Source organism: Lithobates pipiens, unplaced genomic scaffold (genome assembly GCF_037356315.1).
Source record: "Lithobates pipiens isolate NorthernLeopardFrog02 unplaced genomic scaffold, aLitPip1_a1.2 Scaffold_10, whole genome shotgun sequence".
NCBI classification, from domain to species: domain Eukaryota; kingdom Metazoa; phylum Chordata; class Amphibia; order Anura; family Ranidae; genus Lithobates; species Lithobates pipiens.
In genome coordinates, this window is record NW_027507686.1 from 26,045,268 (window position 1) to 26,050,791 (window position 5,524).

General features: G+C 28.6%; 1 long non-coding RNA gene across 3 annotated transcripts; it reads left to right on the forward strand.

Moving 5' to 3' along the window:
* The first annotated feature begins 226 nt into the window (after positions 1–226).
* LOC143941576 (uncharacterized) lies at positions 227–3,629 on the forward strand. 3 transcript variants are annotated; one of them, XR_013264277.1, is made up of 4 exons: positions 227–463; positions 625–714; positions 2,262–2,348; positions 2,509–3,629. It is a non-coding gene; the product is annotated as an uncharacterized LOC143941576 (long non-coding RNA). The 3 variants fall into 3 exon arrangements; XR_013264266.1 differs by having other exon boundaries at positions 2,262–3,629; XR_013264271.1 differs by lacking the exon at positions 2,262–2,348.
* The last annotated feature ends 1,895 nt before the right edge of the window (positions 3,630–5,524 follow it).

The following is a 5,524-nucleotide window of genomic DNA, read 5'->3' on the forward strand; positions in this document are numbered from 1 at the left end:
CCTGGTGTATTAGGGGGTTAATGTATTTTCCTAGTAAACTGGAAAAGTTTTTCTTTTTTTTTTTTTTTTACAGCTTTCACAACCCAACTGTTTACATTGTAAATAATAAAACTGCAAAAATAACACCATCCGAGCAAAAAAAAAATACACAACTTCCATATTTAGGCAAAGTGTGTTTTTGTTACCCAATTATTTAATTTCATCAACAAGGCTCTCCTATAAAAAGGCAGATTTATAGAGGCTGTGTTTTCATAGAAGGGATTTGTTAAGTACTAGAAACGCAGTCTGCCTGCTGCAGGGTGAAAAAAAATAGGCGATTGAAATGTGTCTATTTGTGTTTGCGTTGTGTTTGTCTAAGAGAGCGGTTTTGACAAATTCCAAACTTTAATTTCTGATTCTGAAAACACATTTCCTTGAGTGTGTGGAGGCTGACAGGCAAGGGAGAGCACTGGGAACGTTCATTGTAAGTACAATTTTAAATATTTCTTTAATACCACTTTTTGTTTCAATACTTTTTTTTTTTCTAAAAACTGTTTTGTTGCCTTTATGTCTTATGATTTTAATTTTTTTTTTTTTTACTGTAGGTTTTAACATTTATTTATTTTTATTTCTTTTATCCCCTAGTTAATGATTATCCACAGTCTCACATATATGATAAATATACCTGGGGCACAGTGTATCAGAAGACATTAAACATAAAAGAGTATCCAAAAAGTGAGTCTGATTGTTAACTGATTTTGTAATAAAAGAAATGCAATACTGATCAAATTTGTGGTCACAGCTTGATTTTTTTAAATTACATTTACATTTAAATGCAGTGTTTTTCTTTATTCAGTTTTACAACAAATGTAATATTCCTAAGGTTAAAACTAATAAAACGGATTTCCATAATGATATGTAAACAAATGTTTAAAAGTTGACCTTTTATGCAGACCATTGATTGATTGATGAAAAAAAATTAAATATTCCAAAAAAATTAGGTGTACCCTGTTTATTCCAGAAACTTTTATATACCAAGATAATCATTTTTACAGTTGGTTATGTCCTAAAACATAAAACACTAAGTATACTTTAAACTGTATCTTATAATATAATCTAAGGGAAAAAAAATATTTTAAGTACTTTAATGAATGAAAACATTGTAACCTCAAATGAAGTGCAGAAGATATATTGCATTTATTATTATCATATTTTAATGATATTATAAATAGTATTTTAACAGTATATAAATCTATTTATTGTATCCTATGGTTATACTTTTAGATCTAATGTATTTTTTAATGCTATTCATTTATTCATTTTTTAAAGAACTCAGTGATCAATGCTTTTTGCATTACATAATATTATTATGTATTGTATATATGATAAAAGAGGTAAAACAATACAAGAATTGTATTACTAGATATGATAAAAGAGGAAAAACAATAAAAGCATTTTATTACTTATTTTAAATAACGATAAAAACACATTGGTGATATTAAAGTCACATTGTAAACCAAAACCTTTTTTTATTTATTATTATTATTATATATTATATTTTATTAGGATATTGATATTATTGACAGAACAATTGTAATAAAAGAAATAACAAGCTATATGAAAAAAAGAAAATAGTAATAGACACAAAACATAGCTTTTAAATTTTTAACAATTTCATATATATATATATATATATATATATATATATATATATATATATATATATATATATATATATATATGAAATTGTTAAAAATTTAAAAGCTATGCTTTGTGTCTATTACTATTATATATATATTATATATTATTATATTATATATATATATATATATATATATATATATATATATATATAATCACATTTTAATGCATCAAAAAGTTGTTTTTTGTCATTACCCTTGAATGAAAATGATACTTTTTATGGTTTGAAATTGAAATAAAATTCTATGGATATTCAGAATTATAAGGAAATGTACTTTTATTCTGAAATCTTTTACATTCTTTGTTTTAATTTATTAGTTAGATGATCTAATTAGAAACTGCATTGTTTATCCCATCATATTGTACAGCTTCTAAAATATATAAAGTATATTACTTGTGATATTTTAATCCTCAAATATAGAATTGTGAAAAATGACACTCAATATAATTTTGTGTAAAAAAAAAAAAAAAAGAACTTACAATGTTGAGTAAAAATTGTTTATATGTGGCTTGATGGCTTTCATCTTTAATGTGTTTAATATGTATAACAAAATCTTTTGAAATATTTTGCCTCTACTTAGAGCTATCATGGCTGACCTCCTTCATACTGTAATATTGGCTCGTCATCAGAAAACATTTAATGAGCTGGACTCATTACAGAACATAAGGTACCAAAAAGGGCAAGTTATTGCATACAGGAAGACAAAATATTGCAGTTTTCTTTACCAAAACTGCTTTCATGTAACTGTCAGGATATGACACATGTTTACTAATCTGGGTGGCTCTGACATTCTTGACTTGAGGTTTTTAAAGAGGATTTTTTTTCAGCATAAATATGCCAGAAATGAACAGAAGATGGCGCTCTAGCTTCTACGATGGGAGTAAATACACATATTGCTTCACCCTGGGATACATAAATCTACATCTCTGACTACAAGACTGTATACCATATATAAATCCTTGATTGGTAAAATAATAATAAAAAAATAAAAAATATGTAAACTATAGATTTCATTTAAAACAATACTGGTTACTGTCTATATTTTATAAAAAAAAAAAAAAAATTGTTTATATGTGTTAAAATCTAGATCTATTTTAAAAATATTTGTTGCTTCAATTTTTTAAATGTTATGATTTTTTATTTTTTAAAGATTTTATTACCAGGAGTAACTTGGGTTTCAGGGCATGTTAGGATGTTAGAACAACACCAAAAACCTGCTATTAGTCTAAAGTTTAGGACTGCCTTCCAGAAATGTAGTCTGATGATGATTCGCAATAATAGTAGTAATAATATTAATAATAAGAATTGAAACTGTGAATCAAATAGTTTTCAACTGATATTTTATTATAAGGATGTTATTAATACAAAAAAAAAGGCTAAATAACTAAAACCAACCATTACATTTTATCAACCAAGTTAAAAAAAAAATGAATTTCAGATATTAAGGCTTTTTTGGCTTATGCTCATAAATAAATCACACAATCTCTATTAAAAATTAGACACACTCAACTGACATGGGATAATAAAAAAAGAAAATAGGTGAGTGAAGATATCTTTTTTTTTGTTGTAGATACAGATTGCTTTTGGAGTGCATTTTTATATTAGTTTACCTCTAAAAACAGCAACAACATTTACATTTAAAATGTAATTATAAATTTAATTAAAAATATAAAAAAAAATACTAATGGCAACCAAAATAATAATAATAACATTAATAAAAACAAATAATAATTTCTTTAGTTAATTAATGAAAGTGATAACATTTATTGGCTAACTAAATAGAATAAAAATACAAGGCAAATTGGTCTTGAAAGCAAGATAAAATACTAAATCAGAGCATGACATGATATTATTATTATTACAAACATTATTATTATCATTATTTTTATTGATAATAATAATATTTACTATTACGTCTACTTCTACTACTACTTCTACTAATAACTGAATGCTAATACTAATAAAAAAAAATAATAATAATTTAAAATTAATACTACATTTACTACTGCTACTACTTCTACTAATAATAATAATAATTGTAATAATAATGTTGTTATTATTATTACTATTATTTATTATATTTTTATCCTTTCCATTATTTATGGTATTATTATTATTATTATTCACCAACATAACAAATCAGAATACATTAGTTTTAAGTATAGTATACTGTAAAAAGAACATTTTCATTTCTTTAAATTGTTACCATTAACTTTGTCAGCATTTCATATAGCCCCAAGTGATCAAATTCCATCATGTTTGTAAATAACAAATAAATAAATAAATAAAATATTTATTGGACTGGCTGCTATGACATCACTACTTTCTGATATCCAATATTTGCACTTAATAAATATGCACTGTAATTGTTTACAGGGTGTGATCCAATATAGCAAGCAATAAATACTCAATTAAACAATGTAATAGTGTATTTATTTTTATATTTTAATCTGGGCAAAAATTAGGGACAGCTGTAAAGGGAAAAAGGATTTTGGGATGTTTTCAATAAAGGTTAGACATGTATAAATAATTCTATGTTTGCATAACATTGTATTGCATTGTGTATCTGTGTGCTTTAGTGTTTTAGCATGTTGCAGTGTTTGCGGATGTGTCTGCATACATTGGTGTGTTTTGTTACATTGGTGTGTTGGTTCCTTTAAAAGGGTATAGAGTGTGTGTGTTTGTTTGTACATATAGCAGCGTGTGTGTGTTTGTTTGTACATACAGCCGTGTGTGTGTGTGTGTTTGTTTGTACATACAGCCGTGTGTGTGTTGGCACAAGGTTGGCTGTCTCTGCCTTGGATCAAGTTTCTGTTCATTGTACATATTGCAGTGGGTTCCTAGAGGGGCTCATAGACAAGACAGAGGACCTTCCTTAGCAAATCCACTACCAAAATACCTCCCAATATACACACACACATATTTCACTAGTCTGTCTGTGTATATAAGCCCCCATGAATCCCCAGCGGCAGAGTTAATGCTACTCAGAATTAATGAACAATAGGCTTTCTGCCAAAGAAATTCCCATTTGGCTGCAACCAGGGATGGCAATAAGTTTAAACCTTCCACTAATGACAGAGAGACCTTCTCATGCAGGAGATTACCTTTGCACAGCCAAGTTTGTCAAGTTCAATATTTGAAGATAAAATATAGTGTGCTATGTGTTTAGTATGTTGTTATACCCTATTGTACGCCCCCCCACACTGGCACACAGTCGCCCTAATCTGCAAGAACATGGCACCATACTTCTAGAGCCTGACCACAAAAGTGTGATGACCAATCACTGGCAGGAGAAGCTTGATTTTTTAAAAATTCCCCTCCACATGATTGTTAATGTTTACTTCACTCCATTTCACTGCTTCTCACCTCACTTCACATGACAGAATATCAGACCAATGGAGAGAGGCGAGAAAGAGGGAGAGGAGTGTGATATTCAGGAGGGGGGGGGGAGAAAGAAAGAGAGAGAGAGAGAGAGAAAGAAAGAAAGAAAGAAAGAAAGAAAGAAAGAAAGAAGGAGAGAAGAGGAGAGAGAGAAAAAAGAAAGAAAGAAAAAGAAAGAGAGAAGAGGAGAGAGAGAAAGAGAAAGAAAGAAAGAAAGATGGATCAAGAGAAGAGAGAGAGAAAGAAAGTGAGAGAGAGAAGAGGAGAAAGAGAAAAAAGGCAAGACGAGAGAAAGAAGGGGAGTGAGAAAGAAGGGAAAAAAGGGGGGATAGAGAGAAAAGTGAGAGAGAGAGAAAAGAGAGAGGGTGAAATAAAAAGGGGGGAGGGAGGGAGAGAGAAAGAAAGAAGAGGAGAAAGAGAAAGAGAGAGAGAGACGAGTAGGGAGAGAAAAAAGGGAAGAGA